This window comes from Pongo pygmaeus, chromosome 3, assembly GCF_028885625.2.
Source record: "Pongo pygmaeus isolate AG05252 chromosome 3, NHGRI_mPonPyg2-v2.0_pri, whole genome shotgun sequence".
Classification (NCBI taxonomy): domain Eukaryota; kingdom Metazoa; phylum Chordata; class Mammalia; order Primates; family Hominidae; genus Pongo; species Pongo pygmaeus.
Window position 1 is genome coordinate 43,103,320 of NC_072376.2, and position 15,724 is coordinate 43,119,043.

Below are 15,724 nucleotides of genomic sequence, written 5' to 3' on the forward strand. Positions count from 1 at the left end.
AGTTGAGACTTCAGAAAAGATGAAAGTCCTGGCTGACAACTTTACTGCAGTCTCATAAAGACAAGGTCTTTCTGAAAGACCTTGAGACAGAGGCACCCAGCTAAGCCACCTCCAGATTCCTGACCCACAGAACTTTAAGATAATACATTTTTATTGTTTTAATATGTATGGTTCAAGGAAATTTAAAGAAGAATTTGACAAAGATTTTCTTACAGGGCAAGATAATAAATATTTAGGCTGTATGTAATACTGAATCTATCACAGCTCAAAATATGCCATTGTACCATGAAAGCAGTCATAGATAATACGGAAACAAAAAGGGATGACTGTATGACTCTCTTTCAAGATAACTTTATTTACAAAAACAGAAACTGGTTCATGAGGTGTAGTTTGCAGACACCTTATTTATAGGAAATGCCAATAAGAATAAAACAGGAGGGACAAGTAAAATAAAAAGTGTTCTAAATGGCTTGAGGCCTATAACTTCTATCTACTTCTATAAGTATGTAAAAATGTTTATAACTTTTTTCTTCCTTTTTTCCTTCTTTCCTTTATTCTTTTTCTCTTTTATGACCTCACTTTTTCACTTTTGCTTTTCTCCCTCTCTTTCCTTTTTAATGCATTCTCTGCTTTTTGCTTCTCACTCACCCTCTGTGAAATAGTTGCAAAGTTGATTTACCATTACCTGGACAAATCACCAAATCCTTTATTAATACTTCCTATGTTATGAATATTGGATGCTTTTATGTCTTTCTATAAGGGAATTCAACTGTGAAATACATTGGTACTAATAACTTAAAAAATTTTAAATGTGTGTCCTTCCATTTTTCTTTAATAGTGTAGATGTAATTCCTGGACTAAGCTCGACTACCAATAGATCTAAGTTATATGCTTTTATTCAGAAATGATCGTCATACTATGATGATCTCTTTCTCTGTCTCTCTCTCTCTCTCTCTCTATCTCTCCAGATTATATTGACATCTAGCAGAACCCAGCCCCAAAAAATAACATACAGAGGAAGTCAGATCTCATCATGATGGGTGGAAAAAATAAAATGTCTGAAGATTGGAGAGCAGCTACAGAGTGCTGCACCATTTCTTTAAGAGAGCAATCAATTCTGAGAATCTTAATGTGGAAGATAATGAATAAATATAGTTTAATTTACATTTTCTATGTCTGTCTCTCCTATAAGCCACAAAGCTTCTTGCTATTAAAAATATAAATGTTTCAACGTTTGTAAAACTGTTTTCTCATCTGTAAAATGAGAATCATATTGGCTATATACATGTCGAGATTTTTGTAAGGATTAAGTAATATATGAGGAGGTACATATCACATTCAAAATAGATATGAACATTCATTTGGGAATCAATAATATAAAAAGCTTTATGGTAGGTAATGTTTGTTGAATTATTTCCAGTTTGATCACCTCAATTTCCATATAAGATTATTTCAAATACTACAAACCGTGCTCTTATCAAGTCTTGTCTAAAACACTGAATTTCATTCCATTTGCCTCTATGCTAGAAGGGCAACCTATTCTTTATCCCCATTTGGAACTTTGTATGAATATGTAATGCCTGGAGCTCAAACTTCACAGTTATAGAAAAGATGGAAATCTTTAATTTTGTTCTAGACCTTGAAGCCAGGGCTGTATGCTAATCAACTGTGGCAATTATTTCTGTGTAATTTTCTAATTTCAGTTAAGACCACTTAGTTGGCCAGTGAAGTCCCTCAGTGTCAGAAGCCAAGGCATTTATTTCTGAGCAGTAATAATAGCTTCTAATAGCTATGTTAATATCCTATAGGAAGTAGAAGCCTCGGTGGCCTCTTCAATAATTAAAATAAATTTTTGTGTAAATTCATTAAAACAGAATGTACATTGGGCCTAGAAGACGCTTGGCATGTGGTAGGTACTAAAATGTTTGTTGACAGTATCTAGAAATAAATAAGTATTCCAAAGTTTAATGCATCTACATATATTATTTTCCATACTGGGATAATTTTAAAAGTCAAAAGAAAATCTATCAGTGAAACAGGCATAAACAGGGTCTGTCTTAGGTGAAATAGGATTTATGTGAATGCTAATGAAAATTTATATGTTTTAGTGGTCTACATCTTTTGGTGTATTAGACAGTTGCACTTTATAGAAGCCAAATAATTAAACAATATGAAATATTATCTTTGAACCTAGTAGTTACTTTGAGAACTCAAAAATCAGCATGTATATTTTTCTATTTTCAGAAGTCAGCTCTAAATTTGTTCCTCTAGAATAACATGATGACCATTCTGGCTGAGCGTTACTGAAAATTTGTAGGTTATGACTGAAAAAACAATTCAGAGAGAACTTAACTTCAAATCTTTGTATAGTGTGTGTTCATGGGGTAAGTAAAAGATAAATTTGCAAAGCCACCCAGAGTTTTTGGATTTTCATGATTAGTTAAGTCAATTTTAATATTGGTTTCTAGGGGCTTTGTAATCAAGTTACTCAGAGAAACAACGTTCCAGATGAAAACAAAATTTAATCTTCCACTACAGATGTGTCTTTTGGGGTCTTTATCTGTCAATAAATTTTGTTAATTGACAAGAAAAATAATACATACTATATGCTAATCTTTATTTTCTTTTGAAATTATATATTTTTATGGTTTTAGGTCTAACATTTAAGTATTTAATCCATCTTGAATTAATTTTTGAAATGATGAGTTCATGTGCTTTGTAGGGACATGGATGAAATTGGAAATCATCATTCTCAGTAAACTATCACAAGGACAAAAAACCAAACACTGCATGTTCTCACTCATAGATGGGAATTGAACAATGAGAACACATGGACACACGAAGGGGAACATCACACTCTGGGGACTGTCGTGGGGTGGGGGGAGGGGGGCGGGAGAGCATTAGGAGATATACCTAATGCTAAATGATGACTTAATGGGTGCAGCACACCAGCATGGCTCATGTATACGTATGTAACTAACCTGCACATTGTGCACATGTACCCTAAAACTTAAAGTATAATAAAAATAAATAAATAAATAAATAAAAGAAATTATATATTTTTTGGTCATACATTTAAAGGATAAGTTTGCAACTGAAGCTTAGAGAATTGTATCAGTTTAGGATTGAATGATTTGAGAAGGGGATGATTATTTCATGATCATTTTGGTAAACTGCAGCATGGATATTATTTAATTAAAGGCAGTCCATAACTCTAGTTCCTGGAGGAAAAATATGGCAGCCTAGTCCTTTAAATCTTGAGGCTCTAAAACTAAAATATTATTAGTACCATTGAAATAAGCATTTGAAATTTTACCACCTGCCTCTCATGGTTACAATTTCAAGTGGTTTTCATATTTTGATTATGAAAGGCGAGCACAAGTACTATTATCAGTGACATAAGAAGCTTATTTTGTATAATAAATTGTGATCACAGTTTGATGATACTTTTCTCTCACAGCAAATATCATTTTTTAAAGTCTTACTTTTATCTCAATGTAACTGATCTTCCCATTGTAGTTTTACATTACTCTTGCTCTTTAAATTATTCCTTGAATAAAATGGCACATTAAAAATCTTTACAGAGCAACTTATTCTAATCACTCCATTTAAATTTTGCATTTCTTATGTTTTATAACAAATAAATTATGCAGTTTACTCTTAGTAGTAGAAGAATCTCCAGAGTAATATGTACTTAGTACTATGGTCTTCCATTACACAGATGAGTTAAAAACTCTGAATCATTTGTATGCCTTTAAATTGTGTTTCTGGATGAATTACGACTCAGTTGAATTCCTAATTTTGAGAATATGTTGATAACTTCAATGTGGTTTATTCAGTTAAAATTAAAATCAACCACAGCAGGGTGCAGTGGCTCATGCCAGTAATCCTAGTGTTTTGGGAGGTTGAGGTGGGAGGATCACTTGAGGCCAGGAGTTTGAGAACAGCCTGGACAACATAGCAAGAGCTCATCTCTACAAAAACAATTTAAAAAATTAACCAGACATTGTGACATATGCTTGTGGTCCTTGCTACTTGGGAGGCTAAGGTGGGAGGATCACTTGAGGCCAGTTGTTTGAGATTACTGTGAGCTATGATCACACCACTGAACTCCAGACTGGGCAACAGAACAAGACCCTGTTTTTTGTTTTTGTTTTTAAATCAACCACAAAAATTCAGTGTAACCCATAATATTTAACACTTATTTGACACTTATTCTGAATTAAGCATTATTGCAAGTGCTTCATGGGGTTGGCAAACTACATCTCACAGGCCAGGTTCAGCATTGCTGTTTGTTTTTATAGATACAGTTTTCTTTTAAGTTGGCCACATCTATTAATTTTCGTATTTCCTATCGCTGCTTTCATGCTACCACAGCAGAGTTGACTAGTTACCACAAAGACTGTATGTCCTATAAAGCATCAAATCTTTACTATATGATCCTTTATATAAATAGTTTGCTAATCACTATATTAGCATTTTGATCTCCTCACCAACCATACAAAGTATTATTATCACCATAATCTCTGTTTTAAAGAAGAAAATGGTGTACGTAACTTTTCCAAGTTCATGCTTCCACTAAATGGAAGAACACGGATTGATTCAGGCAACTGGTTCCACCAGTCCCCATTCTCAACTATGCCAAACTGCATCTCACATGGAGCATTATGTCTCTCACCTACAAAGGAGCAATTATTCCAACAGACATTAGCTTATTTTTTAAAAAATTAGCTGAGTATTAATGGTTTTTCCCCAAAGCATAAATTTCTTGCAATGGTAGATTGGGGGTTAAGACTAAACTTCTGGCCACTTGCCATTGTTTGCATTGATTTCTGATAGTGAAATTCTCCATATTTGTAATATAAAACAGATCATTTATATGTTCTCAGTAAATAGTAATAGAAAGTCAGAAGAATTTGATGTGAATGATATGTATATAACATTATATATGATATCTGTACTTCAGCTGGCCTAAGACAAATAAAAATGAAAAAAGCAGTTATAAAAAGAGTCTGTACCCTCAAATATTTCCTTGTCTCCACAGCAGTTATGGGAGACACTTAGAAAATGATAGTAATTAGTGAAAATAATAGAAAATGCTATCATCAGAATCAAAATTTTAGGTAATGGTTATAGCTTATTTGGGGAGACCTTATCACTATTTAAACCACTTATCCACACCCAAAGCCTTTGGAAAATTAAAATTTTGCACTAATAAGAGAAGGATTTTTGCAGCTGCCAACACATGATGGACTTCCCAATAACAGGCAGGATGAATGTTCTTTTTCACAGTTGGAGCACGGTTCCCATGGCAACACTTGCTGTATGCATTCAAATGAAACTTCTCTTTTTCCTTTCAAGAATCTTTGCCTTTTCTTCTCCCTAGCCTAACATTTTTCATTAAACATAAAAACCTTGATCTTTAAAAGACTAAAACCTACTGGTGAACTCCAGTTTTCCATTTTCCCTGTATGAAATTTAGAAAGAAAATATGCACACTAAAATTTGACTGGATGTTGATTTTCTTCCTTATTATGTCACATGCAGAATACTCAAAACTATCCTTGACCAAGGAAAATGTCCAAATTTAACTGTGACTTAGAAATCTGAGTTTTGCATACCTGCAACAATATATTAGGGGCTCTTGTTCTATTGCCTGAAGATAAAATATAATACAGAATACAGGGATTGTGTTGAGAGCAGACTGCGGTAATTTGAATATTGATCAGGCATAGATTCTGCTATTAGTACCTGGCATTCATTAAAGGCATAAACCACTTCTAATAAATAATTCCCCAGGAGAAATCTGGGCTTGGGTGAATGTCCTTGGGTGGGGGGAATTTATTACAAAGTTACAAAGTTACAAAGTTACAAAAAGCAAGAAAAAGAAGAAAGACATAAAATGTGTGGTGGGGAGGTATCTGATGTACAGAGAAACTGGTCTTTACAAATGTCATCAACCAGAGTATGGTAGATACAGAATTAAATACTGCAACACAGTGATTTTCAATGTGTGGTTATCAACTAAGGCTGATCTGCCAGCTGCTTATTATGGGTCCTCAACATGAAAAGTTCAGTCTGTGTTTGTTGCCAGTGCACACACTTTCAATGAATGTGTTCAGTTTGTTTTTAATTCTTTGTTTTGACTTCTTCATTATGTTTATTATGATTATATTTATTAAAATGTAATTGTATATGTATTGAGTCTGATAACAGAAATAGATATGTTAATGTGATTGAATCATTTTGCAATGTACACATAGATGAAAATATCACATTGTGTTCCATAAATATACAAGAAAAAGTTAACAAAACAAATACATAAAAATATAAAATAGGGCTTCTACTTTGAATGATTTTGATTTTTTATTTTGTTTTTCTTAGATTTAATAGGTGTTGTATTGTTGCAATTGATGTCAAATAAAAAAATTATGGCATGAGAAGCACTATGTAGTTGACATCAGATTACACTGGGTAATTGGGGTCTTCTGCCTCTGCCTCTGCGTGCTTGAATAAATTCATTTTATTTTTTGTTTGTTCTGAAAGAAAAAAAGTCAAATGGTACAAATTAAATAGTGGCATATATTTTTATGTATTGTCTTATTTTATCTTTATAAAACGCCCATGAAATAGATCTAACGTTATCCATTTTACGTGCAAAGAAACTGATGCTTTAGGAGATAACTTGCCTGTATTAGCCAGGAGGTTGCTGGATTCTGGAAAGAGGATCAAATTCAGGTTAGTTAACATATCTTAATGAATAGACCCCTCTTTGAGCTGTTAACAAGATAAAAATAATGAAGGGATGTTGAGGTACTCAGAAATTGGCAAAAGCAGGAAGTTATTATCCAATGTGTGCCTGATGGGACACATAAAGAAAATTGTTAATGGAGAAATGGCTATGTACCTTTAGGAGAAAGACTGTCCTATAGGCACTGTGAGGTGGACAACCATAGCCACTGCCAACCCATGCCCTTGCAGGGATGGGACAAAATACTTAATGTCTCTCTCCAGTGAGAATGAGAGACACAGAAAAGGAGACACCTAACAAGATCAATAGGAAGTGTATTAGTCCGTTCTCATGCTGCTAATAAAGACATACCCAAGACTGGGTAATTTATAAAGGAAAGAGGTATAATTGTCTCACGGTTCAGCATGGCTGGAGAAGCCTCAGGAAACTTACAATCATGGTGGAGGAGGAAGCAAACATGTCCTTCTTCACATGGCAGCAGGAGACAGAAGAATGAGAGCAAAAGGGGTTTGCCCCTTATAAAACCATCAAATCTTGTGAGAACTCACTCACTCACTATTATGAGAATGGCATGAGGGTAACCACAATTATGATTCAATTACCTCCCACCAGGTGCCTCCCACGTTACATGGGGATTATTGGAACTACAATTCAAGGTGAGATTTGGTTGAAGGTATAGGCAAATCATAACAGGAAGTGACACAGCCACTGCCAGAAATCATACCCCAGAGGAGAGAGGAGGTAGGGAAGAAAGATGCTAAACTTTCTCTTTTTCCCCTGGTGCACTGCTTGCCTGTGGGGTAGCTTTGTTAAGGCTTAATAAAGTTTAAGCCTTAGGTCTTTTTCTGGAAGAAGTCTCTTCCAAGGTCTTGGGATGGAACCTATAAAAATATCCATATCATTGGTTCAGTGTCATTTGAAATAGTAATATTTTTTCAATCACTATTCATTAAGAGCTCTTTTTCTTTTCTAATATTTTCTCTCCTTGATGGGTGTATTAGGGAGCCCGCTGGCATTTTGGGGATCTAGTTAAGGAGAAGTTGAGTTAGAGATTCAAAAAAAGAGTAAGATTCAAAATAAGAATAAGAAAGATAAGAAGAAAGAAAATATGAAATAAAATTCAGTTTTATTTTATGTTTTTATGAATCACAGTCCCTTTTTTGTATATTTCAGTAATTGCTGGTTATGCAACTATAGGAATAGCTTCCAGAAATTCTCTTACCACCTCTGTGTTAATTAACCTGTCATTATGACTAGATAGTGCAGGGCCAGAAGTGATGTTTTATAGGAGCATCTTTAGACCACCTGGAATGGAAAGTATGTAGGTAGAGAAGAAGATTTAAAAGGAGCAACCAGGTTAAAATATTGGAATCCATCCTTGGAAAAATGTTCCAAATCTTGTACTTAAGACATAAGCAAAGAAAAACCACCTGTTAGAGATTTTCTGATATTTGACAACAATCCTAAATATTTACATAGTATTAGTAAAAAGAAGTTGTGAATTTAAGAGACATTTTAAAGTCTGTAGTAAAAACCAAAACCAAATATTGATCAACCATACAAGAATAAATGCAGAATTATCTTTCTATCCTCTGTAGAGACAATGTTACTATTAAAATCATTCTCATACGAAAAGCATGCAGGAAAAAGCATATAGGGAAAAAGTATTGGAGATGCAATCAATGAATACAAAAATATGCTCTTTTCTGGATTTTGCTATGTTCATGCTATTTTTCTTGAACATTTCTTTTAAGAGTTTGTCTTATATATTCTTAAAATATGTAATTTGTTGTGAATCCTCAATTTGAATATATATTCATTACTCTACCTAATTCTGTATGTATAATTTTGTATCATTTTTCTAAAAGGGGTTACTCAGTTTCATGCCCCATAGTGCTTAGCCTGCCTCTGCTTCTGACGGTGCCAACCATTGGCTAAAGCCAAACTTAAACTTGTTTCTCAGGTTGGTCTATTTGAAGGAGCGAGGGAGAAGGTGAATGACAATCAAGGTTGAGAAAAGAAAACAAAACAATAAGCTCATTATTCAAGTTCACATAGCTACACCAAGGCAGGGTCAGGAGTCAGTCGACAAATGTCTGTGACTCTAAGGCACATGCTCTTTCTACATATCTCTGTACTGTTCAGTCATTAAATATAAAAAGATGAGGAGTAGGAGGTGGAAGATGGATTAGATCATCCTCCATACTCTATTTATATACAGTCCCCAAATGGGGAACAGAATATTATTATCCTTAAAGCATATGAAGGGTAATAAGATTTGCAGAAATATGAATAAAAATAGTTTGCTGACTTTCTTATCTCAGAAGATTTTTCTTTATTTCACTATGCAGTCCACATGGCTAACAATTTGCTTTTGAAATGATTGGTTGATTATAAACAAGTATCTGATCAAAGGAAATATTTAATAAGAGAGGAAAGTTATTTTCAAAAGTATTCTTTGACACAATCTGGGTTGAAAAACAAGTTCTAGAAACTTTCAGAATAAAACAAAACAAAGCAAATATAAATTACCAATTGATTTTTCTTCTTTCTTTCTCTTAACACAGTAACTTAATTGAGCATTTATTTTTGCCTTGTTTTGTTTTATTCAGGTGCCATGAAACCTTGCCCTCAACCTTGTATTCTGAAATATGTAAAATATTCCTCTCATGACATGACTGAAAAAATACACGTATTATATTTTACTGATGTATTTCTGGCAGTCTTGTTTCCTTGTTTGTGATATCTCCTTGGGGATATTGAGCTTTGGCATTATTTTAAAAAATCAGGATGAGGAGAATCAGGGAGAGCTGTCAATCTTTCAGCCAAGAGGAACATCTGCTAATAGCTAACGTACTTTAACCAGCTGGATTATGCTTATGAGAAGGTTTATTACTTTCTGAGGGGCAAGAGCTCTGGCATCCTCTGAGTGGATTCAGATACATTATCTGTCCAGGACATATAAGTTGCATTTAAAGTCAGAATAGCAGGCAAAATAATTACAGTATCTAAAATAATACAATCAGGGATTACCACAGTTCTAAAGATCACTTGGAAAGAAAATGGAAGGAATTTGGTTCTTAGTGGATAGCTGGAGCCTCTTTCAGAGAATCACATATTCTTTTACCTCTCCTGGACCCCCACCAGACCTGTTTGCCCACGAACAAAAGGAAAACTTCACTAATGGTTAGTACTTCTGGCTAAGATGGCTACATCTGCACTCATATCCACTCATCTCTTTACTAAGTGGTAGAAGCCTTACATTTTAGCTGAGCACAACGACTGCTCTAGAATAAAGCCTATATGTCTAGGCAAGTTTGCAGCCATAGACATGTTCATATAAATAAGTTCTCACCAATGAGATGTGAGTGGAACTAATTGCTGCACCTTCTCATACCTGCCTTATTTTTGCTCTTTCATCTCCTGGTGCTTGTTTGTTCTGGACTTGATTATGAGCCACCTTAGACCACATAAACAAGGGTAATACCTTAAGACCTGCAGAAAACAGAAGGCACTCACTGTGCCATCATATCTTCCCTGGGCTTCATAAACTCAGGCTATTAGATGAGGAAGACATAAACTTTTCTCTCATTAAAATCTCCACTATTTAGTATCTTTGACGCAGCCACAGAATCTACATTCTACTTTTAAAAAAAAACACCTAATGATTCTGGCTAAGCCCTTTTCTGGAACATTTATTTCCCCATCTTTTAGAAAGCAACTTCCCTTGAAGTCCTCATTCCTGTTTAACAAATGATTCCAAACTTCTTGTAATTAAAACATGGAATATTTATTTTGTATGACTCCTAGATGTCTCCCCAATTACAATAGTAAAGTAAATTAACAGTTAATAGTTATGAATTGCTTGCTAGTGTTAGGTACTGTTCTAGGTACTTCAAATACATAAATACACTCGGTCCATACAGCAATTCTGTGATGTAAAAGTTATAATTATTCTCATCATAAATACTTTGACCACTATCACATAGTTCTTAAATATCTGAACCAAAATTCAAATCCAGGCAGTTGTAGTCTGGTGATTTTTCATGTAGTCATAACACTACAGTTCCTCTGATTCTTTTCTTATTCTGCTTACTCAGATTTTTTCTGAAGTATACTATTCCCTGGGATTTACATTCATTGGTAAACTAACCAGGGATTCATATATGTAGCTTGGATATTTATTGAATAAATTATATGTGGAAGGCAATGCTTAGGACATGTTAAGCACTCAGTGTGTATAATTTCAATGAGTAGTGGAGGGCTGGAGCCTGATCACATGGGCTCTTCAAGAGCCAACTGTGCATCTTTTCCCTACTCTACATTCAGTTCAGTGAAGACAGGTTGCTCACTTGCAATGTTCCCTAGTAGGAATATTAAATTTACCAACACTATAAATCAGGATTTTTGTTTCCTTTGGAGAATCAACTTACTAGTATACCACTTGTTAGGAAAGTTCAGAAAAATTACATAAAGCTGTTAAAGGCAAAAATCATATTCTATCTGGGAATACCAACATCTCAAGGTAATTGTCATATAGGATAATATAAGAATATTATTTAAAATTTTCAGTAAAAAATTGATGAGACAATTTAGCTCAAGTATGCCAGAATTTTTTCTTAAAAAAGCAACTGAGACATGGCATCTGAGCTAGACTCCAGTTCAAAATGAGATAAAAAACTGATATTAAATTTTCTGTGTGTTTGTATTAAAATGACTGTCTATAAGGGAAGGCTTCAACTGCTTGTTCTTATTCATATATTAATATGTGACAAACCTAACTTTAGACTTGAGAGAAGAGAAGGAATTATTTATACTATATGATGAAAGAAATCAAGAAGTGATGTACATATTAAATCCCTTTATAAAGACTTCCTGTCTATAAATATCTTCGTCAGTTCCTGATAGTTCTGACATTAAAGACTGATTTTCTAGGGTACTGAAGACTTTTCTTATTAAAATGCAAATACATCTGGAAGTCATTTTCTTGTAACACCTTATCAGTTATTGGTTTTGAAGTTCTGACTGATTAGTAGTCCACATAACTGGCCTCCTTGACTCTAAATTATAAATTAAAGATAATCAGCACATTGAAAATAATCATGCCCTTGGTTTAGTATATAAAGGGAAACTTTGATCAATACTTTAGGTGTCTCACCATATAGTTAACCTTTTATATTATTCCTACTTTTTACTTATTTCTAGTTACTAATACCAAGCACTTCAGCAGCTCTAGTGGCATTGTCTCTGTCAAGTGTTATAGAAAATATTTTATACATTTATTAACAAAGTAAATCCCATAGCAATAGCACGTATGCTAGACTTCATATATCTTGTGTTCACTTTATTAAAAAATTAGTTTTCAGTGATGGCACTCAGTCCTGATATTTCTGAATACTTTCTTGAAACATATGCCCTATAGATGATTGTCCTGTGTTGCTTTGGCCAATCCTACCCTAAAATCCTCACGTTTGCTTAATCCTTCAACTCCTCTCAGCTAGAATTTCCCACTGATCTCTATCCCTGTGACTTGGGCCCTGTTTCTCAGACTTTTTAAAAGTTGACTGCTAACCTGGGCTTCTATACATTGCTTACTCCTAGATTTGCCATTATCATGGTCCTTGAATTGATAGGACATAGTCATTTTTTGCAGGGCTTTCCAGAGGGTAACTGTCCACTCACTCATCAAACTGTCTGAAAATTAGGCCCACCCACCACCATGTCTTGAGCTTCTCTCAAGACTTATATCCAGTTCTACATTTTGGGATCCATACCTAAGTGGAAACCCTCCAATCTACCTTTTTCCACTTCCTATTCAGACCTAAAGTTCAAACTTTAAACCTGAAGTTTAAACAAACAAACAAAACAGAAGAGAGGTGGTTCAAAGAAGGGAGGTAAAGAGAATAATAGGGCAAGTGAATGGGACGGTGTTATAGGCCTCAGAATGTCGAAAAAAATAGAGAAATCTTGAAAGAAGAGACAACTTCTTACTTTATAATTATTCCTAGTCTTCTGCCATACCAGAGCTATATTGGAATAAACTATGGCATACAACTCTTTATCTGTTGAATAGCTTTGTCTGACAAGTATGACAGAAAGATGAGCTGTTGAACAAATGTGGACAATTGCCTCTTTACAATGGAGTTGTGCAGTTGTGAAATTGACCACATTGTAAACATAAATTTCAGTTATATAGCCTGTTGATTATTGAGCCTACATGGTTGAAGGGATACATGACTTGGGGATTTTGGTTCAGTAGGTAGCATAAATGCATTTGAGAAAAAACACTTAGATATTTTGTATTTCAAGTAAATTATAGCAACATTTAAATCTATATTTTTCAATAGTACCACAATGAAAAAAATATGTTCTGTTTCTGAATGTCTGTTAGCACAGCAGATTAGCCATCAAAATGGGTTGATCACATGTGAAATAATGTTTAGATTCAACAAAAACACAAATTTCATGGGAATTGCATATATTGTATCTTTGCAAATTTTCTGGATGTTGAATTTCAGAACATTGGAGGACATTTGATCCACTAAAAGAGAATACGTGTTTCAACTTAAAAAATAATATACTTGTTCCTTATGACACTAAATAATATTTTAGAAGCTAAGCAATATTTTAAGAACTAAGAAATTTTGGGGAAACAATAATAAAGGAGAGAAATTATTCAATCAGTTTTGTTTCATATTTGATTTTTTGGAGAGTTTTCCTTGTAGTTCACTCAATATTATCAATCTACCAAATATAACTAATCCACTTGCCCATTTAGGGATGCCTAGATGGCTTTAAATTTTAACTGCTGAAATGTTACGTTAATGGATAGTCTAACATGAGCTCCCTTATAGACCTGGACAAATGGCCTCTGGGCACCTGTAGTGAGGAGCAGATGGTAGAATTTACTTATACTTTATTTCACTAAATACTGCTAGGTTACATTATATATTGACCTCACTATTTTATAATCAGGCTAGCAGTGCATTATGGCTTCCATTTTCCCATATTCTCATCAATAATTTGCATTACCAACCTTTATTTACTTATTTATTTCTAATATGATGGATAATGAGTCCCACCTATTTTAGTTTTATTTTCTCTAATTACTAATAAGGTAGGTAATGTGTTTCTCCTTCGACAAATCACATTTTTATATTGTATTTCTCCTTTTATACTTTTGTCTTTTTCTTCTTCTTGTTGATTTAAAGGTGCTTTTGTGTTTTAACTATTATTCTATTGTTGGTTTTATTTACTGAAAATATTCCTCTCCATATCTAACAATCACCTACTACAAGACTCAGCTACCGAAAATACTTGCCTTTGTGAAGCTTTATTGATGTTATCTATGCAAGTGTACTGACATGATCAAGCAAGTCACAGAGATGTACATAGAAATAATATTGGTAGCAGAGAAGTAGAAGCTACAAAAAAGAACAAGAAAGAAGAGGTAGAGAAAGTCTGAGACAAACATATTTACAAGTGTAGGTGTGTCACCAGAATAAGAATGAATATATGAATGAGTGTATGATGTGACTGTCTGCCACAAGCTCACATATTTTGGCTTGGGTCACTGGAATTTCTCATTCAATATGAATACCTATAAGAGATTCTAAACTTCTTCATGAATCTGCTAAAGCCATTATGTTTTTATTTTTATTTTTAACTTCTCTATGTTTTACGTAAAATATCTTCAATTGAATAACCCAAAGTTGGCCCTCTTCTTGTCAATTTGAAATAAAATTAAGTACAAAGCTTAATATCCCAGAGTTGTGTCACCACCACTATACACCAGGGGTTTTTAGTGACATAATCTAATTTGTAATTAATAAACTTTCAATTGAATTCAGTACCAAGTGAAATTGGCTTTGACACAAAAAATACATTATCCAATGATACTATTTTGGTATATTTATCAGAATTTAATTAATTTTCAATCAACCATGTACTACCAAGCCAGTTAAAATAGTAGACTTTTTTCTCCCCTTTGAAAATTTACATATATTTTTATGACAACCAACATAAATGTTCTATGCTTCCATTCAAAAATTGTGACAATAATAATGAGTTAATACAAAATTACAGCTTTGAGTTAGAATTTAATGTGTGTCACAGGCTCTTAGAACAACTGTTTATTAAAACAGTGGATAGACCAGAAGCAATGAGATGTCACTGCAGTATGATTTCATAATCCAGAATCTTCCACTTTAAATCCAATGACCACTTTGAAAAGAATTGGGTTGCACCACTCTGCTTACTTTCTAAGCACAGTTTAACTAGAACAGACTATCTATAGGAAGTTGTTTCAGGCTTACCAAGGTTTCTTTAGAGAAATCACTAGTTACAGATTCAACTTAAATAGAATTGAGTTATTGATCCAAAACAATTACAACCAGGAAATTAACCTCATATTGTAAAAGTTTAATGAGAGATTATGAATCTAAGTAAACAATATGTCTTTTTAAAATTAATTTTTATTTTTAATTTTTGTGTAATAGGTGTATATACTTATGTGGCACATTAAATATTTCGGTATGGGCATGCAATAAGTAACAATCATATCAGATTAACTGGGTTATCCATTACCTCAGGTATGTATCATTTCTTTCTGTTACAAACATTCCAGTTATATTCTTAGTTATTTTGAAATGTACAATAAATTATTGTTGACTATAGTCACCCTGTTTGACCTAGTGCTATCAAATACTAGATCTTATTCAATCTACCTAACTATATTTTTGTTATTGACCATCCCAACATTGTCCCCTCTCCCCCATTACCCTTCCTAGCCACTGGTAACCATCATTTTTATTCTCTGCCTCTGTGAGCTCAATTGTTTTAATTTTTAGCTCCCATAAAATGAGTGAGAACATGCAAAGTATGTCTCTCTGTGACTGGCTTACTTCACTTAAAATGATCTCCCATTCCATCCATGTTGTTGCAAACAACAGCATCTCATTATTTTTATGGCGG